The 27,563-nt window shown below is 37.0% G+C and overlaps 1 protein-coding gene and 1 long non-coding RNA gene across 3 annotated transcripts in view; one reads left to right on the top strand and one right to left on the bottom strand.

Moving 5' to 3' along the window:
* The window catches only part of KCNH5 (potassium voltage-gated channel subfamily H member 5), a 273,633-nt gene that overhangs the window by 228,868 nt on the left and 17,202 nt on the right, over positions 1 to 27,563 (top strand). The gene's annotated exons all lie outside the window — the stretch shown is intronic.
* The window catches only part of LOC111097069, a 64,964-nt gene that overhangs the window by 24,591 nt on the left and 12,810 nt on the right, over positions 1 to 27,563 (bottom strand). The window contains exons 1-3 of one of the 2 annotated variants that reach the window (XR_005363371.1): positions 23,612 to 25,608; positions 6,556 to 6,771; positions 2,989 to 3,191 (exon numbers count right to left, since the gene is read on the bottom strand). This is a non-coding gene — a long non-coding RNA (uncharacterized LOC111097069). Of the gene's footprint in view, positions 1 to 2,988; positions 3,192 to 6,555; positions 6,772 to 23,611; positions 25,609 to 27,563 lie in introns of those variants that run through there. The other variant, XR_005363370.1, reaches the window with a different exon arrangement.

Genomic DNA, 27,563 nt, shown 5'->3' with positions numbered 1-27,563 from the left:
CATTCTAATCAAGTGATCTTCCCCAAAGGAATCAAATCAAGTCATCCTACCAAATAATCAGAGACACTCAGATGACCCAGGGAGGCTACAGTAATTTCTCCCAGAGAAAGTCATTCATTTTCTGCCTCTTCTTTCTGAATCAGGTATACTCGATTTATCCAACACTTTCAGAAGTTGGCATTTGATTTCACTGGGGCTTGCTCTGTGTCCACAGTTTTATCCTTTAGAGAGTGCAGTCATCTGTAGCAGTTCAGTAGAGGCACTCTTCCTTAGGAAACTCACAATCTGGAATGCAAACTGTAGAGGAAAGACTGTAACGGCTAATTTTGCTTGTCGGAAGCAGCTAGGTTCCCTGAACAGCAGCCCACAGAAGTAATGTGGGGCACTGGACCCTGTCTAGGAATTTGCTTCCCTCTTTTACAGGTGCTTTAGCAACGACTATAAATGTGGTTGTGAATGGCGTCATAATCCCAGCATGTTAAATGGGTAATATGTAACACAGGTCCTTTGAAAGTTTTTTGTTTCCCATGACAGGAAGATACATAACCCCCTCTTGAGTGAGAAAAGAGAGTTTCTTAAATTTGGAAATTCAGAAACTGGGTTGTCAAACGACCCACTTACCGTGATAGAGTGCGCTATTACATATGGGGAAGGGTCTGCTGTGCCAACAAAAGCAAGTACAAGAGATCAAATCCAGCCTTCCAGAGTTGTGATTCCATAAAATGAGGCTGACTGCTGGCTTGTTAATAGCAACATTTCCACACCTGACAGTCACCAAGTGGCTTGTTACTGAAATCATATACCAGGAAGACTTTCTCTTTAGGCTGTTGTGGGTGGGAGTGGTGGTGTGGAGTAAAGAAAGCGCCTGGCAGGGCCTCAGTCCCTTTATTCTAATGCAGCTGACTTCTCCCAAGTGTTTGCAAAGAAGGTTGCAATATAGCTGTTTGCTCTGGTGAGAAAAACTATGAGAGATTTGGATTTGGTAACTTGGCCAAGCTAAAAAAAAAAATCTCTGTTTGGGGGTTCCTAGGCCATTCTACTTGGCACATTCTTTTTAAAAGGGTATTTTTAATTATGAACCAGCAATTCTGTGAAGGTTGACAACATTAATGAAGCTCAAACAATGCTGAGAGAGACAGACAGACAGACAGAGAACTTTAAAAATTAAAAGAACCATCAAGACAAGTCTGTCAGCAGAAAAAAACTTGCAACAAATGTAATTATTATGAAAGTTTGTTTATCTGATGCTTGAGGGTAAACTGGATTTACCATACCAAACAGCATGTAAGACACTTGAATTTCCAAGTTTTGAGTAAATTTTATAAAACAAACATATCAATCTCTTTCTGGAAGCACAGGCACCTCTGTGTTTTCCTTGGTCAAATATCCATATTTCAGAAATAAATCTGCCATAGAATTTCAAATCCAGGTATTTTTTCTTTTTGTCCAAACCCCTTTCAGAAAAATATGATTTAGTAGCAATTTAGAAAACTGCTACTTTAAATTTCAGAGGATGGCAGGATTCAATAGTCAGGTGTGTTCCAGTCCGTCAAAGATACAGTTGATTAATTTTGGTTAATACTTCAGAGATGTATTTAATACCTCACCAAAATAAAATCAGACTAATGTGAGTGACCAGAGCTATGATAAAGACAAACTATAGCAATTCATACAGCAACACAAGTGGTTATTTTCAATGGAGAACAAGGCCTAAGTTATTCCTTTCTTGAGATCCAAAAAGACTACTGTTCTCTGAACTAAACATTTGAGATGACATCTTTAAAATATGGGACAGTGAAATCATCAAGATTTAGACAAATGGAAGGCAACCTGGGGAAAAACTCATGATGAAACTTAAATTACTATTTTATAAAATAAATTGATCATCTTATCCTATGACTTCAGCTTCTTCCTCAAGGATCAGCTTTGTCTCCATTTTCTCCATTCTCCTATCCTCCAGCTCCATGTGATCTCTCCTTTCTCTCTATGCCTGTACCACTCACCACAGTAGCATTTTCTTCAATATTTACTGTAAGTTGCTTTGCAGGGTTATATGTATTCAATAGATACCCTGTCTTGAGACATTGGCTGTTAAGCTAGTTCCTAGAGACAGAAAAGTCTGTTATCCCATACCTTCAACTGCTCTTTGCTCTCTAGCACTCCAGTGACATTTGTTCATTCAAAAGTAATAATATTGCAGAATTCATTGATTTAATGCAGTGTGTGCTGTTTCTCTTTCTAGTAGTAGATAAAGCCTGATAGCCATTATGCACCGAGGGGAAAGTAGCAGGAAAAGAGGTATCTGATTTATTTTTTTTAATTCTGATAATTATTAGGATAGTTTTGAATGCAGGTTCAATAAGAATTTGTAAAGATTATACTTTTGATAAATTAGAAAATTCTTTGTGAAATGAAACATGAAAAATTTAGACTTGCCATTGGACTACTGTGAGCAAATACATCTTGACTGGTTAAAATTTGTCCAAAAATAGTCAAGGGAAATGGCAATATTTGGGATTCTTTAGGCAGCGCTTGAATTATTTCTTCACTAGAATTAGACATGTAATTTAGAATTAATCTTTAGCTGTTTTAGTGAAGGAAAGGGGGAAGTGTGGTCCAAACACATGGCTCCTTCACTCTTAAACAATTGGGAAGAAGAGGGCCATAGCATCCACCTAATTCAAAAATAAAAGTGATCCTGTTTACAACCATAGGCAAGGGGTATCTCTACTCTTCCCCAGGGAATGTTCTAACATCTCTCTTTGTAAGGACTAGAAAGTCAGCTTTGGGTTCAAGTGTATGGTCTTGTGCACATAAGTGTACTCATTATGCCTCTGTTCGTACGTCTATAAAATGAGATTGACAGTAGCCAATAAATGTCCATGGAGTGCTTCTTAAGTTCCAGGCACTTTTCTAAATGCAGAATATCCAGGAGTAAATAAACCAGATACTTCCTTGTCCTCATGGAATTTGGGATTTAGTACTTACCTCACAGACTTGTTGGATTAAGTGCTTACAGAGTATCTCATATGAGGTTTTAGTGAATGTTAGCAGTGATGATGCCAGTGGTGATGGAGATGAAGATAGTGATGCGGACGCACTTCAGAAATGCCATGCCAGACTGTTGCCCAAGGTTCTCTTCCAAAATTCTAATGGGAAGGGACGATCAGGCTATAGCTGTCTGTCAGTCACTGGTGATGACAAAGTAAGAGAAACATTAACAAAGCACTTCAGTCTAATCTCTGTAGAAGTAGATTCCCTCTCTTGTAAACAAAATGTAATATGTAAGGAATTAAATACACAGCAGTAAAATATGCTGAAAAGTGCAGAAACAAACCTTTCTACACATACCCCGAATAATGTTGCGTTTTCTCAAAGGAGATGCCTACTTTCTTCTGTTAACACAAAACAATATCTATCTCTACCTCTTTCTAAATTCCCCACATTTAGCATAACTATTAGGGGTAAACTCCCAACTGTGGCCTCTAACATTTGATGAAATAATTTGGTTGATGATACATATTGAGAGAACAGGCAGGAGTTGGGATGTCAAGTCCAGTTTTGTCACTTTTCACTCAAGGATTGCATTTCTCTAACCTAGGTTAATGAGCAACATCCTTGCTCTGTTATTGTTGTGTGCGCTAAGATTAGCATTAGCCAATATAATTTGATATAAAACTTGCACTTTAACTATAGGTTCTAAACATCCTGAGTTGTATCTATCAAGTTTGACTGTCTGAGCAGTCAAACTGCTCTTCTGCAGTCTTTCTGCTCTTCATTGAAATACTTCTCCTAACTATGCCCCTGTGACCACAGAAACAGTTACTATGCAAATGTGTGTTTGCCTTAATGGGTGACACTCAGGGAAAGCAATGGGAAAGATGGGAAAAAAAACAAAAACAAAAAACAAAACAAAAAAAACCTTTCCTAGCTACATCTAGTATTAACCTAGTCGTTTTGTAAACCAAGGGCTAAGTTCATTCTTTTATTTAGAACCTGAAATTAAATTTGCATTGCACTTTTAGAAGTGAAAGGCAACTACATTTTCTTGCAAAAGATTGTTAATTTCACCTGCCTTTAACATTAGGACATCTCTGAAGGACTTATTTAAAAAGAAAACAAAAAACAATGCTATTTGCATCCATTCATCTGCTTGTGAAAGAACATAATAAAGAAAGGTCACTGGTATGTGAAGAAAGAGAAATATTGCTTGAACAGGCTCATTCCACTAGTCAGATCTGTTAAAGAAAAGGTGAGCTAATATCTTTCCTTTTCATAATATTCCCTACAAGAAAATGTTGCTCATGTTATTCGTGTTTGACATTTCATAGCAAAGGTAAAATTCGTTTTTAGTGAAAAATATTCCACAAGGTTATTAATTAAAAGAAAAGCAGGAAGAAAGATCTGTCATTTAAAAAAGAGCAACTCATGGATGGGAGAAAAAGTCTCCAGTCAAAAACGTCAATTTTTTTCTGAAGGCAACAATGTCACCCTCACCCTGTATCCTGAATGGCATCATCTGGACACGAGAGTAAACTTAGAATAGTAGTTCCTTGAGCTTATTGCTTGAATCTTTGATTATACCTTTTATTTTGGGTCCATTGTTCTCACCAAATTGTAAACTGCTTGAGGCCAAAGATTGTGAATAATCATATAGCACCTAGAGTAGTATTTTGTACTGTAATGTTCAAAAAATGTTTGGCAGGTAAGTGAATCAATATTTGAGTGCCTTCTATTTAATAAAGAACTGAATATAGTTATTATTACATGGATTTATAGTATATAAAATTTATAACATAAATAATATCTCTATAAAAATGTTAAAAAGGCTAGAATTGTTCAATTTGTTGAAGAGAAGTTAATGCTATAAAAAAATCTGTAACAGAGCAGGGTCATGAGAAAATTGTAACATATATTTTCCCTTTGGTGAGTTCATACTTACCTCTTCGAACTTCTAATCTTTCCTCCATCCCCACTCCCTACAAATCTTATTCTCACACAGCTTTTTTGAGCTTAGAAATAGCCATTCTTTGGCCAAGTCTGACATCTATCTTTTGCGGCATTGTGAAGATACAAGGGATCCAAGATAGAATATCCTATGTTCCGCTCATATTTGGAATCAACTGAGAGAACAAAATATGACTATGATTACTAAGAAAGCTGATGTGAAGATATGGCTTTAGGGTTTTATCAAGTGGACTTTCTACATGTTAGTGCCAAATCAGGTGTGTTTACCATCTAGGCACTAATCTGGCTGGGAAACCAAAGCTCTTCCCTAATATGGAAGAACCTGCTCTGATACCCTCTTGCCTCAGTAGATGGGCGAAATGCTCCATCTCTACAGGAAAGACTTCTTAGAGGAGAGGAAATGGATAGGCTCAGCTTCTTTTTCCAACTTAGCTAACCAGAGAGATCACTCCTTTTCTGGGTAGAAGAAAGTATAAGACAAAGGAAAATGCTAGTAATATTAGCCTTGTAACAGTTACTTCATTTGGATACATAATGAGAAGAGAATAAAGTATTCTCCCCTAATGAGTACAAGTAGAATCATAGTACGTATGAATCATTTATAACATATGGGTATAGCAGACATATGCACAAAATATATAACATTTATATATTATGTACATGTATAAACATGTATATAAATGTACATTTATAAAATGTGTATAAAATTTTTAACAAATACATATAAATATATAAAAATACATATATGTATGTAACACACATATATTTCACAATATAATGTACATATTACATATTACATACATATATTTACACTTTAAAAGACTATTCAATCTCTACCAGTGGAATACCAGACAAAAAGATTTTGACCCAAAGGGTTGCAGGTAACATGGAGGAGATGCCTCATGGCCTTGAACATTTTGGAGGATGATTTAGATCAGACCATAGGGAAAAGTGAGGATTGTGAACTAAGTACACCAGAATCACTTGGATGCTTTATCAAGGTGCAGATTCTTGGGTCCCCCTTCAGATTCTGAACCACAGTTAGCAGTTATAGAGGGTAAGGATTCCCTGCATGTGGACAGCAAGACTGGAAAGCCATTGACAGAGCAGCAATTGCCTGACCTTAAAATATGCAGGGGATTGTGATCAGTTTTTGTCATCACCTATTCCTCCCTAAAAGGAGAGAGAGAAAATGGCTCAGCTATAAGGTGAAATACTTAGATTATGAATGAAGCTGTCCTGACAATAAGGATAACCAGGGAAATGGCTCTTCTGTATGGAAATTGTGAATATTTCCAAGTGTGCAACATTTTCTATTTAGAGAGTCCCGGCACTTACATCCCATATGATCCATATGGGAAGCAGGGCTAATATTACCCAGCCAGTCTGTCTGATCTCATGGACCTCTGTGATGACTATCCTAGACCCCCACAATATTCAACCCCCATTCAGCCTTTATTCCAAAGGTCTCTCTGGCCCCTTGCCTCTAACCAAAATCCCTCTTCCAAGGATTCTTTAAATAAAAATACATGTAATTAGTTCTCTAAATGTTTTAAATCATATATCATATAGGTTTTAAATTTATACCTGTTTACAGAGCTGATGAACTTGGTATTTTTGAACTTCCCATACAGTGTTAGGTATTCTAAGGAAATACTGCTTTTGTTGGAAAGTGAGACTCAACTTGACATAGATTTTAGGTTAAAGTTGCCTTTTCTAGGATGACAACCTTTTGTAGTGTGAAGACAGCACGTTATTCTTTAGAAGTAGTGTGACTGCTGCTCTGTCTGGGACAACACAGGCCTGAAGATGGGGAGACAAATGACATTTTGAGACTTTCTACCTCATGAGCTTGTTATCTACATAGAAAAACTGAATAACCTGCCACTGATTTGATTTACCACACAGGATAACTTTTGTGCATTAAAAGCCTGGAGATTTGACCTTTACTCTTGTGGGCAACTTCTCTAATGTCAGTATCCTATAGGGAAGCAAAGTAGTAAAGAACTCCCTCTCCTACACTCCAGGCAAAACAAAATGTAGAGGCAAAGACCAAACTGAAGAGGTCTGCTGATATGTTCTCAGAAGGACATATCCTTTACATTCTCTCTGGTTTCTCAGGGAGAAATGGTTTCCTGGTTTCTCCCACCTTCCTTCATTTTCTTTTTGTTACACCTTCTGCCCAACAGTCTTTTGGATTAGAGGTGTTCTGAAAGCTGTGTTTTACTTGAATTTTTTCTAAAATTCTGATTCTCAAGCTCCTGGTAATAAGCATATGGTGTAGAAAGAAAGTCCCTGATGTTTTAGACATTTTGAATCTGAGGAGGTTTTCTCAGAGGCCTTTGAAAGATTGCTTGGGTGAGTGATTGACCATGATTGCTGACCATAGCGTGAAGACCGGTGCCATTGTCAAGGAAAGTAAGGTTTCATTCAATTATTCTACTTGTTACTTCAGAATATATAAACTCATGTGGTTATACTTGCTTTCCCAAAGATATGGCCAAGAAATGAAAAGCTCTTTTTACCATTGTTTAATATCCCAGACCATCATAATAAATTCTTTCTCTATCTCTATGTGTATGTGTGTGTGTGTGTGTGTGTGTCTGTAGATATATGTTTTTACTTGATTTGTTGTCAGTAAGTCTACTTAGCAATATTCTAAGATTATCTGTGATAATATAGAAAAAAATATTGACTAGGAATTACAAAATCTATATTTTTAACCACAGTAACATTTCTTACTTTCTTCTTTCCTTGGGTGACCAACCACCTTAACCTCTTGTGCCTTAATTTGGTTATCTTTAAAACTAGAATAATTATAAGATCTGAAACTTCCATAACTCTTACAGTTTAGAAATGTACTGAAAATGCAATTTTTTATGTTACTTCTGGAAACAGATCATTGTCTCCATTTTATAAGTGAGAAAACCAAGTCCTACAGAAACAAAGAAACTTGCTAAGATCCCTCAATGTTAAGTGGCAAAGTAACAGTCCTAGAACCCAAACCCAAATCTTCAGAAAGTTGACTAATTTTTCATTTATGAATGTGTTTTCCAGAATTCAAGAAATTACTGTGAACAGTAAGTGAGGTAATAGCAGAAAGGTTTTTAAAAAAATCAATAGTTACACAAATGTAAATTAATATTTAATAAATTGTCTTCACCAAAGAAATCTTTCAATATTCTTTTCTCTTTAGTTCCTTGAGGTTAGAAGAGTTTAAAGTTTTTTAATATAAAAAAATTAATATGGAAACATATTTTTGGATGGCAGTTCAAGAACTTAATTATTGCTTTGTTGACTAGCCATTCCAAACCAGGACCAGGGCTAATTCTTGTCTTTTCTATGGGATAAAGTCCTAAGTACACATGGTGCTACACAACTAGCTTTCTCTTCCTGGATAAGAGGGCTTTCTTTCAAAACCTACCCATTCAGCAAATTTCTAGTGACTTCCACAGCTGTGCTCAGGAGAAACATTAGCCATTGTTAAACAAATACCTGTTATTGCTTACCTTGAAGCTACCAAGAATTGTCCATGTGAAGAAACAATTTCTTTGCAAATCGAGCCCTGCCATTCAAAGTTTCTGTCCTTGTGATTTTTGATAATGGCCTCATATTTGAACAACTCTATTTCCTTTGACTGCGATACCCGGTGCATATACCCTATTCTTCCAGTGGCAGTCTCTTAGGCTTTTCATTGTGTCTTACCTACTGTGGATGGCTGCTTAGCTCCTCATGATGCTCCCCAATATGTGAATTTCATGTATATCACATATACATGAAATATGCCCTCCAAATTTGGTGGAAATTATTCTGTTTTTGTGTGATGTGGTGGTAGATTGAAACAGATAATTTGATTTATATAAATTTAGAAAAATAAGACTGCAAGTTGGTAAGTTGTAAGTTCTAAGTTCAGTTTGGGTGGTCTGGCACTTGAGCTACCAGTATGGCTTCACAATGGAATACAGAACTTACTAAAGACAAAGAGATTGCTATAGATTGAATGTGTCCCCAGACCCCCAAAATTCATATGTTGAAATTCTAACCCTAAGATGAAGGTATGAGGAGGAAAGGCTTTTGGGAGGTAATTAGGTCATAAGACCAGAGCCCTAATGAATAGGATTAGTGCCTTTATAAAAGTAGGCCTGGGAAGGATCCCTTTGCCCTATATACCCTATGAGGCCACAGAGAAAAGCTGCCCTCTATGAAACAGAAAACAGCCCTTCACCAGACATGAATCTGCTGCATGTGTCTTGGTCTCCTTAGCCTACAGAATGGGAAAAAATAAATTTCTGCTATTGATAAGCCACTCAGTTTATGATATTTTGTTATAATAGTTCAAAAAGACTAACAGATCCACATCCAAAAAACAAATATGTGTTGAGTGACTACTATGTGACAAAAAGTTGCCATGGAATAAAAAATAATAATAAATGAAGTGAGAACCCTCTTTTTAGCAGCAATTTCATTCTGGGAATTAAACTGCCAAGATATAGGGTGGAATTGAATGGAACACATCCAGAGATTTGATTTTCTGTGGACACAGGCAACATACCAAATATAGGTGGTAAGGGGCCATGCCAGCCTCCAGCTGGACACCTGCAAGTAAAGGCAAGTTTGTGTTTTGAGACTGATTCCTAACTTTCACCTACCTTGATAGATGAAGCAGGAAATCTTGGAGGGCTGCAAGCAGTGTTTTTCCACTCAGGCTGCATGTTACAATCATTTCTGGAGCTTTGAAAAAAAGTCTGATGCTGAGCCTCACCCTACAGATTCTAATTTAAATTGGTTTGGAACAAGGCATAGGTATCTTTTTTTTTTTTTTTTTTAATGTTCTCAGAGTGATTTTAATGTGCAGCCAAGATTGAAAACTAATTGTACTAGATTAGTGGTTCTAAACTGTGTGGAAGAGTCACCTGGGGTGGTGGCGGGTGGTGGGGAATAAGGGAGGTGGTTGGTTAAAATTTAGATTCATGAGACTGGCTTTCAAAGATTCTGATTTGGTCTGAAGTGGGACCCTGGAATCTACACTAAATGATTATAATTTGGATGCTTCATGTAAAACACTTTGAGAGGGGCACCTGGGTGGCTCAGTAGCTGAGTGTCTGCCTTTTGCTCAGGTCATGATCTCAGGGTTCTGGGATCAAGTTCCACATTAGGCTCCCCATGGGGAGCCCACTTTTCCTTCTGCTTATATCTCTGCCTCTCTCTATGTGTCTCTCATGAATAAATTAAAATCTTAAAAAAAAGAAAATACTTTGAGGAACACCACTTGTGAGCTTTAAATATTTGTAATCTCATTGGCTGTTTTGTGGGAACCAGACTAGAGATTTTAATTCACTAAAAATGAGTATCTAAACTCATCTTTCTCAGAGAGCTAAACTAATGTAGCAGTTTATTCCTTCTTATTTTTAAAAAATTTCTTGCCCTTCTTCCTCATCTATAAAATTAGATATTTGCTGTGCAAGAGCTTTTCACCTTTTTAAAAAAGATTTTTAAATATTTATTTATTCATGAGAGACTCAGAGAGAAAGAGAGGTGATACATAGGCAGAGGGGGAAGTAGGCTTCCCTCAAGGAGCCTGATGTGGGTGGGACTCACTCCAGACCCCAGGATCACACAGTGAGCCAAAGGCAGATGCTCAACCGCTGAGCCCCCAGGCATCTCATCATCACCTTTTCAACATAGGCTCAGTCTATGAAATCTTTAAGAGTTTCTACTTTCAGTTTTCATAAAAATTTAATTGAATTATTTTTATTCACTTTATTTAGGATTTTTGCTCAACTCATTTTTATGTTAACTTATTTCTATTAAAGCCTGATAATAAAACCTAAAAGAAATGAGGATCATTCATAAATCTCAAATTAGCTGAGTCATATACTATAAGGTACCTTGTACTGTTTTGCTGCTTATGACATTAGCTATTCTAAAACTTCTAAAATATGCTGTACACTCTTCATGCCACCAATTTCAAGATGTTAGTTTATTTAATCCTACCAAGACTTGGAAGAGGATATTACCATTCCATTTTATAATCCAGAAAACTGAGATCTGTAGAGGTTAAGATTAAGTCGAGCCCCAATGGAATTTACACCCCAATGGTCTCACTTCGAGGCTAGTGGTCTTTTCTTATACTAAATTTGTCCTTGGCTACAGAAAACTTTTGCAGAATTAGCAACTTACAGTGCTTTTCATCTAAACCACGAATGCTATTCTGTCTTTGCATAGATATTTATTAAAACACAATTATAGGGGCACCTGGGTGGCTCAGTGGTTGAGCATTTGCCTTTGGCTCAGGGCATGATCCTGGGGTCCTGCATCAGGTTCCCTGCATGGAGCCTGCTTCTCCCTCTGCCTATGTCTCTGCCTCTCTCTCTGTGTCTCTCAGGAATAAATGAATAAAATCTTAAAGAAAACCCAAACACACAATTGTAGAGACTGTTGTAAAATAGAAGCCAAAACCAAAACTGCCTAAAATTTTTAGCCAAAAGTTTCTTTCCCACATTCTCTTTCTCTGAAAATACATTTAAAAAAATCATTCTAAGTAAGCTGCAACTACCACCCATGTGGGTGCATCCTCTCCAGGCGTATGGTACCACTGGGTGAGGGGAAGGCATTAAAACTCAGATCCTACAAGATAGCAAAAGAGATGCCAGAGCTTTTACAATCTAAAATATGGATGTCAATCTTAATTTCAACTGAAAGTTGGCTTGGTATGTTCAGTTCGTTAAAAGAATTGAATCATGGTGTGCTAGCAGTTCACTATCTCCCAGCAGCCTATATTCCACTATCTACAGAGCCTGCATCACATTAGAAGGTCACTCCATCTGCATTATCCTGAGCTTTCCCTGAAAACTTTTTTTTCTATCCCAATCTAGCCTATTAGTAGAGCAGCTCCTTGTATTGTCAATCATCCTCTTCATCTGAAAATATAATACAGTCTTTTTTTTCCTCCTACATCTTAAGCACTAAGTATCCTAAAAAGTTCTTAAGGAATAGATGCAAACCACATCATCTATCAGGATATTTGTTTTGCTGGGAAAGCTCTATCATGAATCTTATTTACCTGACAGTCGATATAGTTATATAAGATTATAATGCCCTTAAAAATGTAACAGGGATGTCTTTTTACATGTATAAGCATTTTCCTTTTTTTTCATACTCAAAGAAATCAAGGCATATGTTTAAATGACTTCTACTTAAAAATAAGATGTATCTGGAAATGAGCAGATTAAATTTAGTTGAGTAAGTAAAGGAAGCCAGAAATGAGACTATTAACAGCTTCCCAGGAGTTCTTTGTTTACATTGCTGCACGGAGGGCTCATTGGTCTGTATTGCTGTAAAGAGACAAGGGGAAGGCTTTACATGTTAGTGGATATTAATTCCATTTTTAGTATTATCCAAAAGTGATTCCTTGACACTAAATAATCAGCTATGATGTAGAGTTGACTAAGCTTCATTTTCATCTCCATATTAAATATCTTTTATTTGATGCAGTTTGTCAAAATATATGAATAATGAGATAAGCTTAATAAAAATAAACAAAGGAAGAAAATCAGAATGAAATGCAAACCTAGGGATGTTATCCATTTGGGATTATATCTCTTTATTGTCCTGTTCTTCTCTGAACTAGAACAGGAAGTCTTTTTCAGAGTGGGGCTCAAGCAAGGGGGGCAAACCTGGGTGTCATGTTAGAAAGTCAGCACGGGGCAAAATGGGACAGGGTTTAGTGAGCAAGAGGAGCGCAACAGATGAAATAGTAGCCGGGCTCCCTGTATCTGACCAGCTAGGCAAGAAATACAATTGTATTATTGTTACTGAGTTTCTGAGATTAGATAAGACAAACACACATACACCCAAGGATGGACAATGGACAGATGGAAGATAATGCTAAGAACTGTGTGTTTCTATAGCAAAAGTACTCTCATAGTCCATAATGTCAATGGATGACATTGACACATTTTTATACTATGGCCACATGGTTGTTTAACAAATGTGTTGATATTGTTCTCCATTCTGTCACAGGGTAACTCCTGCTAGCTCTTTATTCTCCTGTTGGTTTAACCAGATCTAGCTTGTTTAAATGTTGATGTCTGGGAATGGAAAGCAGTTTAACTACTTATATGGCCTGTTCATCTGTTAAGAGAAAGGATTCTTGATGCTGCTGATTCAGATGTTAAAACATTCCCAACCCACCCCTCCAAAAAGGCCATCTTACTATGCTAAAAGGTTTACATTTAATTATGTTCTATGTTTAGAGGCTATTATAAAATACCATTAAACTGTTGTTGTAAATCAAAGATAATGTTCTGTTGGCAATCCCTGAGATATGAAGCAAACTTTTGCTTCAATTCTTCAAGCTACCTGCAGGTTTATATGACAAAGAGGAACACTCAAATCCCATGCCCTGGGTCTACAGGAACATAAATCTTTGTCCGGTTGTCATGTTCGTGAAGAACTTTCTCATATAAGCATTTTAAGTCTGCACAATAGTGCTGTGATTGCAGCTGCAAGACTTCGGGATTTATGGTTTCAATGGGTCATAGAACTCCCTATCAAAAGTTTTCTCTGTTAAGTTGGCAAATGTCGATGTTCAATAGATAGTATCTTAGATGTTCTCCAACACATTGACAATTTCTTGTTTTTCAAATGCTGTGTTATCTCACCACTGACCTCAAAACTTTCCCTCTAAGAACTCCTAAATGCCCTGGCACAAAAAGGGAAAAAAATCCACACCCAAATAGTCTCATTGTTTTGACTAGTGATTCTGAGCCTGAGGTCCAAAGGCAGGCTTTGAAGAATTCTGTTAAACTTTTAAAATAAGATTTAAGGGATCCCTGGGTGGCGCAGCGGTTTGGCGCCTGCCTTTGGCCCGGGGTGCGATCCTGGAGACCCAGGATCGAATCCCACATCGGGCTTCCGGTGCATGGAGCCTGCTTCGCCCTCTGCCTGTGTCTCTGCCTCTCTCTCTCTCTTTCTCTCTGTGTGACTACCATAAATAAATAAATAAATAAATAAATAAATAAATAAAAAAGATTTAAAATGTTCGTGTCTTAGGCAATGTGTACTATAGAGGGAGGTATTTAAAGTTTATTAGATTCCCCCCAAAATATGTAACCCTCAAAAAATTGAACACTTTTTCAGATTTAATTGATAAGAAATACCATACACCACTTTCTTAGACTATGCGCCACAATATAATTTTGCCAGTGACATTATTAATTTCCACAGGTTAAAGATGACTCCTGAATAATCATGTTGCCCTTTAACCCTACTTACAGATAAAGTCATCACAAATCTGTCTAAATTCTTTTTGAAACTTTTGCTGCTCCTGGTCAAGTTACTTCCTCTACCTAGCATGCCCTAACATCCTCTTCACACTTCTCTTCCTACTGAAGTCCTTTATGACCTAACAAAATAGCAGTGTTTCTAAGAACTTTTTCAGATGCCCTCAGTCAATTTCCCTCTTTCACAATGTACATTTTGTTTGTGCATGCCTTTTATTGAAGAGCCTCTTATACTTTGATTTGTATTGAGGTTCTATATGGCTGTACATTCCTAAGTAGATTGCAAATTCTTATGAAGGAGAGAGAGACCGGTTTTGTTTATCATTGCTCATTCCATTAGGCACAATGCTTGGCCCTCAATAGATGCTTAAGAAATGCTCCCTGTTTACCTGTTTGATGAATGTGAAGTTGATCCGAGACATCCTAAGTATGATCATGGGATCTGATAGGGAGATGGACACACACTATGCATTATTCATAGACTACTTAGTTGGCAGAAACATTATTAGCATGTATAAATCATAGTGGGCAAGGTAAGTTTAAGAAACCATAGTATATTTTTAAAATTTTCTCTTTCCTTTTTGAAATGAAGTGATACACTCTCAGTAAATAATGCTGACTCTCATTCACTTATAATGAGCTCTCTGTGGCATCAAGAAGGCTTGAATGCCCTGGGTATTTTGCTATATACTCAAATATGTTCAGTAACTTAGCAAGTAATAGCTAGTAGTAATGAGCATTGCGCTTCACAGTGCCCACTTTTTAAAAATCTTCAAGCAGTGCTGACAGGGATTCCTTTTACTTTTATTTTTTAGAATCTATTTTCAGGAAGTCTGACTTCTCAACAATTAAGAATGTCATCTTTTATTAATTACCTCTTAACACACAGAGTCACTTCCATTCTATAAAACTCTGAATAGATTTATTTTAATAATAGCTAATATTTATATAACACTGTAAAGATTATAGACATAATTTTATATGCATCATCCAAGTTGACTCTCAGAATAACACTGCGAGGTAGACAAAGGAGATTTTATCCTTTTCACAGGTGAATAAATAGACTCAGAAGCTCTTTATTGCAGGCCATTTACTCCAGGCCATTTACCCCTGGTAAGTGATTTGGGGAGGGGGGTAGAGGACCCGCGATTCTTTCTTCAGTGACATTCGGTATTCATTCTACCACTTTGTGCTATCTCTAAGGTACATGATAATTTATTTATTCACTCAACAGATATACTTTATGCATTTTTTATGTGCCAGATTCTGTTGTTCTAGGCACTCGGCATACCTCAGTGAACAGATATCAAGTCTTTGTTAAGACTAAGTTCATGTTAGGAAAACAACAACAACAAAAATAAATACTGTCTACAGTATATTATTAGATGATGATGATTACTGTGGAGGAGAATCAAGCAGGGGAAGTTGGTGTAGCATTTACAGGCGGCTGCAATGCAATTGTATAGAGGATAGGCAGGCCTTCTCAACAAAGGAATGCTTAAGCACAGACCTGGAAGAGAGGGCTAGGCTTACGGATCTTTAGGGGGTACATGCAGAGGAAACAGCAAGTGGAAAGGCCCCCAAATAAGGGTTTTCTTAGTGTGTTTGAGGGAAGAAAGGAGGCCAGTGGGGCTGGGCTGTGGTAAGCAAAGGAGAAAATAGTGGGAGATAAGGTCAAAAGATGAAGAGTCATGGAGTCCACTGCAGAGACTTTGGTTTCTTTTCTGAATATAATGGGAAGACATTGAAGGATTTTGACTAGAAGAGGAATATGAAAAGATGTGTATTTTAAAGGCTTCACTCTTGTTTCCATTTTGTATATTGAGAATAGATTCCTGGGGTTGAGGGCAGGGTAGAGAGGGAGAAGAGAAGAAGAGAACAGTGAGGAGGCTATTGCAAGGACCCAAGCACTGGTGGCTGCCCTGCTTTGCAAAGGCACAGTTCTGGAGGCCCAAACCCTGAAATCAAGGTGTCAGTAGGGCTGTACAGTGTCTTGCCTCTTCTAGCTTCTGGTGTTGGCCATCAATCACTGGTGTTCCTTGGCTTACAGATGCATCACTCCAGGCAAATGGGCATCTCCTCCCTGCGTGTCTTCACAACTTTCCACTGTGTATGTCTTTCTCTGTCTAAATTTCACTTGTGTATGAGGACATCAGTCATACTGGATTAGGATCAGTCCTAAAGACCTCATTTTAACTTGATTACCTCTGTAAAGACTCTATTTCAAAATGAAGTCACATTCTGAGGTACTAGGGCTTAGTGCTTCAGCATATCTTTTTGATAGACATAATTCAACCTGTAACAGTGGCTTAGAGTAGAATGGTATGAGTAGAAATAATGAACAACAGTATTTACTGACTATGTGTGTGTGTGTGTGTGTGTGTGTGTGTGTATTTACAATATATACTATAGCACAGTGACTATTACAAGTGCTTATTAGTAGCTCTGATTATTTTGTTGTTAAAATTATTATCATGGTCAGATGATCACAGTACCAACAATATTTGTTTGAATCACAACAAGTCCATGTTTCCTTAGGTAATGTGTGAAAAAATGGTATCAGTAAAATTGAGAGACCTCAGGCATCAAATCTCTCTCCCCATTTTAAGGGTTTCTAGGGTAACCCCTATGGTCCTGAGTAGTCCTGCCTCACTATTCTTCACTGCCTGCTTTGCCCTATAAGTCGGGTCACTATCACTCCTGTGCCCACCCAAATCACTTCCTGATTATAACTGCAGCTCCATCATTCCTGTCACCTCTTTATGTCACCAACATTGATTTGATTATACCAAATCTTTTTGGTACCTCAGTCTTTGTACTATAAAATCATTCTCTCACTTTCAAGATTGGGCATCATTAATCTTTATTTCCTGCAAGACCCCTAATAGGATCTCAGATCTAGGGATTGGATGTCAACTCCAACACATGTTGGCAAGCTATCTTCCTCAGTGTTAAGGCATATAAATCCAGCCTGGTCTGCTCCAAGGACTTGTATGCATTTGTCTTGATTTCAAGTGAGCACATTGTATATGCTGGCATATTGCTGCAGCATACAATGTATCAGTTTATGGCTTGGAAAGCTGTAATGTATCAGAATACTAATTTTTTATGGATATTCAAACACTTTAATGTTTATTTTCTAAGTAATGACACAGAGATTAAGGAGTAACAAGAGGTTTGTTATTATTAATAGTTACTTTTAATTTATAAAAATTGCTGTTAAATATTTGCTTTAATTCAGCAAACTGTGCTTTGTAATTGTAAGATGACCAGGTCCTCTTCCCCGCCTCAGAGCACTTTAGGTTTAATGAGGTAGAGAGAGATGCTAACAGATAATTTTAATCTACTTTAAATTCTTTGAGAGATTTGAAGGTATTCTGGGAGCCTAAGTGTAGATCCTTTGAAGCAGAAGGACAAGTGGGAAAGGCATAATGCCAGCAGACAAGGGGAGGTGGGGTAATAGAGGCAAGGAGACAGACTTCCTGGGAAAGAGTGGTACCAGGCTAAAACTAAAGACACAATCAAACAACATAGTCAAGAGCATTTTGGCAAGAAAGACTGAGTTCAGAAGCCATGGAGGCATAGCATATTATGATTGAACTAGACCCTATAAACAGTTTGGTATCAATGAAACATAAAGCACAAAGCATGATAGTTTCAGCTGCTGAGACTGAGGATATAGGTAAGGGACAGGGCAGGAAGAAAGCACCTATGTGTCTTGAAAGAGCTCAAACTAGAGCTCTTTAAGGATATTAAACAGTGGAATGACATGGTCATATTTTCACTTTAGAAATTTCTCTTCAGTGCAAATATGAATGATAATTTTCAAAGAATCATGACTAGAAGCTGATATGGTAGGGGGTGGGGAAGAGAAAGACCAGGATGGAGCTATTATCCTAGAAGAAAACAGAAGGAGCAACAGTTCTGAGGCATAGTAATATAATGATTTGAGTATTGGCTGTGCTGAGTTTGAAGTGTCATCAGAATATGCAGATAGTTGTGTCAACATGCAGATAGCTAGATTTGGACAGTGTTGGGTATGCTTAATGTCTTGAGAGTGGAGGACTTCACTTAGGAAAAGCATATTAATATGAAAGGAACATTGGGCCAAGGACTGAACTATGGGGAGCACCAGTGTTTGAAGAGTTAATAGTGAGAAAAGTCCATTAGTGAGATATAAAGGGAGAACAATGAGGGTATCATGCATGCTAGGGAAGAATGGAGTGGCCAACAGTATAAAATATAGAAAAAAAAATGTACAGTATAGACTGACCACTGCATTTGTATATGTGGGGATCGATAATAGTGGCCAGACAGAAACAAGATAGTTTCAGTGCAGGGATAGTGAGACAAAAGCTAAGTTGTGTGGGTTGGTTACTGAATAAGAAATATGTAAGTTATATTATATTATATTATATTATATTATATTATACTATACTATACTATATTATATGCTATTCTTTCAAGAAAATTGTATCAGCCTGGGACCCAGCAGGAGACAAAGGGCAGACTCTTACTGGATAATTTAAGGAGGCTAAATAGAAGGCTTATATATAAAGTGGGCAACTGTTACAATTTCTTTATATAAGAAATAGTGCTACCCATGGGCTAGTTATAGCACACCATTACCATCCATTGGCCAAAAGAGATAAGATGAAGAAGAGGGTAAGGAGGCAAAGGGGGGAGAGAGACAGACAGACTGTATCAAGAAACCTGCCTGACAGGAGCTGTGACCTGGAATTAAGGAATTAAGCCAGCCCATGGTGGCACCTCAAGGAGCTAGAATAAAAAGACCCTGATTCTTCAGTCTCCTTCCTTTGTTATATGCCCTTCTAATGCTGCTCATTGACCACACCAACTAGAAGCAAGGCAGCAAGTAAGCCCATTGATGTAGTCATAGGCCAACATCCAGGTCAGGTAGAGAAGAGTGGGCGTAGGTCTAGAAGGGTAAATAGGGTAGTCCAAAATTAGTTTGAGTAGAGCAGCAAGAAGATAAAATATTAGTTCAAGTGGCTATGAAGTAAAAGAAAGGGGGTGAGTTTTGTGAAGTTTTTTCCCTCCCGCACCAGTATGGGAGAGATGAGCTAAAAGCTGAGGTAAAAAGTCAGTAGATAAGAAGTCAAAGCTATTGGAGAATATAATTGATGGAGAAAAGTCCTGCAGGATTCAGGTGACTGATAAAGTGAAGGGGTTGGCTTTAAACAGAAGGAAAAACATTTCATCTTCTCAGACTGGAAAGGAGAAGCATAGTTGTTTTGAATCTGTAGGTGATGAGGGGCCCAGAAGGGAAAGTCAAGAAATTGAGAGATCTGATCACTTTGTCTCAATTTTCCTAATAAAGAAGGCATGATCATCTGCTTAGGGTGGGAGGGTTGGAATGTGGGTGAATTGTGAGGAGAGTTATATTTCTCTGAAATGGTCACTGGGACCGGGGCAGGGCAGGAAAAAGGAGGAATTGACCAAGACAAGAAATGTCCACTGAAATCCCAGTTGATGTTGGAGATCCCGAGCTATCACTCATGACTGAGGGATTTTTTTCATTTAGTTATGGATGCACAGCAGCCTCAAGAGGATCATTTTATTTTCCTCCCCTTCTTTTGGGTGCTCTTTTTAAAAAAAGTATATTTGCAACATACTTAAACCCATAATAACAGTGGCTTTCTTAGAATTATTTAATAAAGTTTAGTTAAAATTTCTACAAGTATTATAATTGGCATTTTCATGCTCGGTACAACACATTTTTCCTGAAGGTTAAAGCAAGTGTCACATAGGCAGATAAATAGTTGAGATTTAAATTTCAGTAAAAAACTGTACCACATTTATATACTTATATTTCATGTGGAAACCATCTATTTGCTAAATCCACATAGCTCATAACAAGTTAATATTATGTTTCAAAAGGAAGAGAATGAATTGGATTATTGCAATGACATTTTCTTTTCATTTCTTTTGTTTTTTTTCCCATCAGTATGATTAGTGTTTTTTAAATGGCCAATTATATTTTCAGAGTTCTAAAAATTGTATTTTTTACAAATAAATTTGATGGAAAAATGATATTGTTAGAAAAGAGTGTCACATGCTATAGCTACTACCTACCCCTCCCCCCAATCTATACTGATTGTTTGTAACATAGTGAACTATGTTATTTATATTTATATTTATATTTATTTTTATATTTATATTTATAAATATGTTACTGAAGTACCACCCAATTGGAATTGTGACTTCGCAGCTTTACTCTACCAGCTTTTGACATGTGTGTCCTTGTGTGGGGGGGATGAAGTCTGCCTCCAGGTAAAGACAGATTTTAATTTACATAATGTCATAATGTTCTCCGAGTAAAAATGAAGATTTCTGTGAGTCTATTATGTTCTCAGATTCGTTTAACAAATAAACACTCACATATTGTTCTTGATTAGGTGTGGAAACAGGTTTCTTGATTCTGTTAATATTAAAAAAGAAATAACAATGTGGAGAAATTTCTTTCCATACAGTGAAGAATAACAAAAGGAAAATAGAGAGATGGGATGTGTCATGTAAATTGATTACTATTCCACTGATTATACTAATTGATCCATGGTGGACGTTACTGCTGTAAAGTTATTGATTTTGCCTCTCTTGCACCATTTTTTCCATAACCATTAAAGGCGCTAGGATGATTCTACAGGAATCACTAATTCTAAGGCAGTGCTTGAAATTAAATTACTGTACTCTAGCAGCTATTTTATTTTGGCTTTAGTAAAATAAGGATCAGACAAAAATACTTTATCCGTGTTTCTTGTTCTTGCATATGATCCATTAAATCCAAAAAGTATATTTTCATTTCATACTATAAACGTAAATGCTAAGAATAACTATGTATTCTTGCAAAGTCTGAAAAGAAAGAATAAAGACTTGGTTTGCATGTAAAGTGCAGATTATTTTAACTTACTCTTTGACTTCAATTCAATAAAATGATTTTTATTAGGGAAAGAGTAGAAATAATGGCTGCTGTCATGGAACTCATAGTCTTGAGGAAGAACAGAAAATTTAAAGGTAAATTAAAAATTACCTTTCTAAATTAACCTTCCATCTCTTAGTCCAAGGGATCTTTGACTCCAAGAATATAGAATAATTCCAGGTTCTTTAAATCCACCATGATCTTAGTCTTCTGCACGTCTCTACCACCTGTGTCTCTCTGCTCACAATTCCTTCCAGGCTTTATTTCTTTGGTCAATTCCTACTCATGATTTAAGATCCTGCTCAAAGTTTTGTGAAGTTTTCGTAAATCTCCACACCATGCAACGTTTGTGGCTTCATGCAATGAACTATCATTAGTCATTTCTTCCTCTCAAGATTCATCCTATTTATCCTACATCTTCTAGAGCTACAGCTCTTTTATCTGATGTGATATGACCAGAAATATTAATAGCTAACACTGATCAAGAAAATTCATATGGTAGGCTAGGCATTCTTCAAAGTTCTTTAGATACAGCAATGTATTTATTGCCAACAACAACCATATAAGGAGAGTACTATTACTATCCCCCTTTACAAATAAAATAAAAGAGGCACAAAAAGGTTAAATAACTTGTCTAGAATCACATAGCTAATGAATATAGGACCACAATTTAAACCTAGTGAATATGGCACTTATACTTTTACTAAAGCATTGCATATAGCTAAGTAATTAGTAGTTTAATAAAAACTTTTTGTTAGATATTTTAACTTAAAGCCTTAACAAAATATACCTTCAATTACCAATGTTTTGAAACACTATTTATCTTTGTTATGTTGAGGCACCTGGGTGGCTCAGTGGTTGAGCATCTGCCTTTGGCTCAGGTCCTGATCCCAAGGTCCTGAGATTGAGTTCTGCATCAAGCTTCCCCTGCAGGGAGCCTGCTTCTCCCTCTGCCTAAGCCTCTCTCTCTGTATCTCTCATGAATAAATAAATATAATCTTTAAAAAAGTCTTTGTTATATAAACCATACGATAATGCAGGCTCTGAGATTTTCACTTTTGGTTTCTTTAAGTGAAGCAAGAGACTCTACTGATAAACATATATATAACTGACTATTAATGAGCATACAATTCAACTGATGGATGTAAAGGTTTATAGGTTGGCCAGCCTAGGGCATCTCCTGTGCTGTGGGTATCAGTCAATGTGTTTTACAGAGAATGGAAAGTGATGGGTAAACTAGTCCTGTTGATTAAGTGGAGGTAAATTAAAGAACTCTTAGTTGTTGAGTTTTTAAAAAATATTTTATTTAAATTCAGTTTGCCAACCTATAGTATAACACCTAGTGCTCATCCCATCAAGTGCCCTCCTTAGTGCCCATCGCCCAGTTACTCCACCCCCCCATCCACCTCCCCTTTTGCAAACTTTTGTTTGTTTCCCAGAGTTAGGAGTCTTTCATGGTTTGTCTTCCTTTGTAATTTTTCCCATTGTGTGCATTCCTCGGCCTCTGCATTTACATATTGTGTTGAAATTACCTGTTTACATACCCTTGTTTTTTTTTTGTGGAACAGTAATGAGCAAGCTTATTTTATTACCATTATATCCTCAGCACCTACTAGCCTGTCCTGCATGTAATAAAGGCTCCTAAAAACCTTTGATGAATTATAATAGACCAAATTGTCTCACTGCATTGTTGTAACATGCTAACGAGAGGGTCTGTTCCTAACATACTGAGAATCCTTGGGGATGGGACAAGCTCTTATTTATTATGTAAATATAAAATTTCAACTGAAATATAACTCATTTGGGATCCCTGGGTGGCGCAGCGGTTTGGCGCCTGTCTTTGGCCCAGGGCGCGATCCTGGAGATCCGGGATCGAATCCCACGTCAGGCTCCCGGTGCATGGAGCCTGCTTCTCCCTCTGCCTGTGTCTCTGCCTCTCTCTCTCTCTCTCTGTGTGACTATCATAAATAAATAAAAAATTAAAAAAAAAAAGAAATATAACTCATTTATAGAAAAGTGTATAAACCATTAGATTACTGCTTGATGAATTTTTACAAACTGAATACATCCCTGTAACCAGCACCTAGCCAGAGGAACAGAATAGGAACCATGTCAGAAGCCCATTTCCTGCTCCACTGATTTACAACATCCCCCTCCCAAGATTTAACTGCTGTTCTGACTTTCAATAGATTAGGTTTACTTCTTTGGGGGGATATTTATTATTTATTTATGTATTTTTAATGAGCTCTGTGCCCAATGTGGGGCTCAAAATCATGAACCTGAGATCAAGAGTTGCATGCTCTACTGACAGAGTTAGCCAGAGGCCCCTCTTTTTTTTTTTTTTTTTTTTTGATTTTTAGAATTATATAAATGAAATTATACGATACGTACTCATTTGCATCTGGCTTCTTTCACTTACTGTTATTTTGTAGGGGTCATTCATGTTGTCCATAGTTGGGGCTCATTAACATTCATTGTAGAGTTTTCTACTGAGTGAATATACTTTAACTTATCCATTCTGCTCTTGATACACATTTGAGTTTCCAGTTAGGGCCATTATGGTTGGTCTGGCTACCAACATCCTTATACATGTCTTTTATTTATGCTTATACAATTTTTTTTTTTGTAGGGAATGTATACCTAGGAGTAAAATTTCTGAGTTCAGAGTATGTTTATCTTAATCTTTAGTAGATACTCATCAAACAGTTTTCCAAATGGTTGTATTAATTTGTATACCCACCAGCAGTTTAGGAGAATTCAATTTTGCTACATTCTCATTAACACTTGTTCTTTTTCTTTTTAGCCATTCTGGTGAGTATGTAAGGGTAATACATTATGGTTTTAAATTGCACTCCCTTAATGTCTAATTAAGATGAGCACTATTCCATACATTTAATAGCCATTAATATAATTTTTTTGTAAAATGCTAGTTTTTCTATTAGAGTTGTCTGTTCTTAATGATTTGTAACAATTGGAATAGAATAGAGATGGTCTAAAGATGCAGGACAAAGTCACTTGCATGTCTAATTTTACTTGTATGAAAAGTTGAAAGATCTAAGTGGTGAATGAAAGAAGAGAGATTTCCGCACCAGAATCTGGTTATTTTACAAACAGCAAATACTTAGAGACTGTATTCTCAGTTCATCTAGGTGAACACGCGCTATACTTATCCCACTCATTAGATTCAACATAAGTAATTGATGTTTATTTTACATGGAATGGCTGTATCATTCTGGTAAAATAGAGAACCATTTACTTTAAATAGATCTTTGAGCACACTTGATGTTAAGAGGGGCTAAATGGCTTGGCCAAGTTTATACAGGTAGTCATTGTCAGAGATAGTATCTACACCCTTGTCTTCTGACTCCTAAGAGATGTTTTAAAAAATTTTTCTTGCCACACAGTTCTGATTTAGAAACAAGAGATACACCATAGAAGAAATGGAAAATGGACCTAGAAACCAGGAAAAGTGAGTTCTGAGTCCACCTGTCAATGGCTGGTTGTATATCTAAGTGCCTAATCTTTTTGACTTCTCTGAGTTTCAGTTTTCCGATTGCCCCAAATGAAGAAATACCAAAGAATTATTACATTTCAAGTAGATTTGATTACAGCTGTAAAGATCAAAACAGTAATATATCATCTAGACTAGATATACATTTCTAAATATTTCTAGAAGATAATACTCCAGTAAAGAAAATTGTTTACCTACCTAGTCTATATTTCCCAACAGTGAAGAACTTTTGTGTGTGATATTAAGAGCTGCATTATTGTTTCAGATATCAAATGCAAAAATGAACACACTTAGATAAATGAGCATACTTAGATAAATATACTAGAATTGGTTTTCCTAACAAAGCTGCAGAAATTTTCTTTCATTATGAACACATATCTTTGAAGGTATTACAACTAACTGCCCTACCTCAGTAATTATTCTGTCTGAGAGACAGCAATTATCTTACAAGGCAAAAGCTAAAGCCACATATTAGATGTGTTCCTAGGGACAAAGGAATAGTATCAAATGAGATCTAGTAGGGTAATACAGTTGAAAGTGCATTATAAACTGTGAAACAAAATTATAAATAGCATCGGGAATATCAGCATGTAATAGTAGAGAGAACACAGGAGTTGGCAATAGGAAATAGATTTCAGTCCCAGCTTGGTCATTTACTAGCTAAGTGAGCTTAGGCAAGTCACATAACTTCTCTGACCCTCATCTGTTGAATAGGGATAGTAATAATTGTCCTGCTTGATTTATAAAGTTTCTTCAGGGAGAAATTAGGTAACATAAGCTGAAGTGCATCATCAAATGTATTGCATTTGCCAAATGTTAAATAATGTTATTTTCTACTTACATGCTGAAGGCTCTTGTACCATATTCATATGTAAACATCCCCTTCCGTGTGTTCAACTGCCAGCCTAGAGTCATGCCTTTGGTCATCCACCATCATTAAAGTGATTCAACCTCCTTTATCATATGATTGCTTTCTCCCCAGGCCTTGATGTTTTAGACCCTCTGCATCTCTCTGAAATCTAGGTCAAGAATTCTCAAGTCACTGTAGCCTACTCTTTGAGTCCACTGGACTTGGGTTGGAAACCTTGCTTTGTCATTCATTAGCTATGTAGACTTGGGAGGATCTTTAAATCGCTGTAAGCCTCAGTTTTTTCAGTTTTAAAATGGATTATTGTGAAAATTAAATAAGCACATAATCCATGAAAAATAGTACAATTCACCTAATCCTGGTATTTTTATTGCAAAGATTCTGAAATGATAACATTGGGAAACAATTGCTTCTGTGACCAGAATAAATATATTCTCAAAGACAGTGTGATCTAATGATTCATTTAAGACTTAGGCAATACAGAGATGCCTGGGTGGCTCAAAGTCAGGTTCAACATCTGACTTTGGCTGAGGTCATGATCTCAGTGTCCTGGGATCAAGGCACATGTCAGGCTCCTACCCAGCAGGGAGTCTGCTTGTCTCTCTTCCTCTGCCCCTCTCTCTGCTTGCACATGTGTGTGCTTTCTCTCTCTCTCTCTCTCTCTCTCTCTCTCTCTCTCTCTCTCTCAAATAAATAGTCTTAAAAAGACTCAGGCAACACAGAGGGCTGAGCAAAGCATAATGATGATGATTTTTCTTTATCAGTTTTGTTCCTTTGAGCTTGAGTGTGCTAAAAATTCTATGGTAAGAACTTAGAAATAAAACAATTTTATTCTTCTGAGTGCTAACAAATAGATGGTAGTTGCAATGCTACTTGGACATTAATTTAAATTGATATGAGTAGTAGGGCTCTTGCCACTGCTTACTCCAAAATATGTGGCATTGACTTAGGAGTGGAAATAGGTAAGGAAATTGGTATTTGAGACTTGGAAAGATGAAGACAAATATTTTTCAGTGACAGAACATTTGGTAAAGTTGCTACTTGTGGTTGCCTTTCAGTGTTGTAGCTCTTTTGGAAGAGATTGGAAAACAACATTAACAGTTGAGTGGGGATTGTGACTGGTTACTTTTAGTAAGACAGGAGAAGAAAGAGGTGATCCCAGACAAAGGTTGGCTGGCTTATAAGCAATTATGGAAAGGAATTGAGAATGGGAAGAAGTAGAAATAAGATTCAAAAGTCATTTACAAAAAGGTCCATTAAAACTCAATTTTATAGCAAAGATCAGATAATGGATGTGACATCTTACAAAGCTTGATGCGTTCAGTGTAGCGGCCATTATGGCCAGGGTCGGCAAGGGGAGAAAGAGAGAGAGAGAGAGAGAGAGAGAGGACCAAGAAAGCAAAGCATTAGATCAGGCTTGAGAATTATACTTCAGAAATAACTTTTTCTGAGACTGCAGGCACATGGAATTGACTGTAAACAGGTCAGAAAATTATTAAAATTTTTAGAAGATGTATATTGCCAAAGAAACCACAAGCATGGTCTTAAAAAAAATCTTACTACGTGGGCCTATACCACACCTTAGCCCCCCAAAATTTCACAGGCAGAAAGGAGCTAAGGAAGCTTTTCAATCCTGAAATAGGACAAACTCTCCAATCCCTGTATCAGGTTTGCCTATAGAATATGGACAAAGAGGGCAGCCCGGGTGGCTCAGCAGTTTAGCACTGCCTTCAGCCCAGGGTATGATTCTGGAGACCCAGGATCGAGTCCTGTGTCGGGCTCCCTGCATGGAGCCTGCTTCTCCCTCTGCCTGTGTCTTTGCCTCTCTGTGTGTGTGTGTGTGTGTGTGTGTGTGTGTGTGTGTGTGTCTCCCATGAATAAATAGATAAAATCTAAAAAAAAAAAAAAAAGAATATGGACAAAGAACCACCTCCAGAAGAAGGTGGCTTCTAGTCAGAAGCCACAGAGGACACTGGATGGGAGAGCTTATTC

This window comes from Canis lupus, chromosome 8, assembly GCF_011100685.1.
Source record: "Canis lupus familiaris isolate Mischka breed German Shepherd chromosome 8, alternate assembly UU_Cfam_GSD_1.0, whole genome shotgun sequence".
NCBI lineage: Eukaryota > Metazoa > Chordata > Mammalia > Carnivora > Canidae > Canis > Canis lupus.
This window is presented reverse-complemented; position numbering and strand designations above follow the sequence as displayed.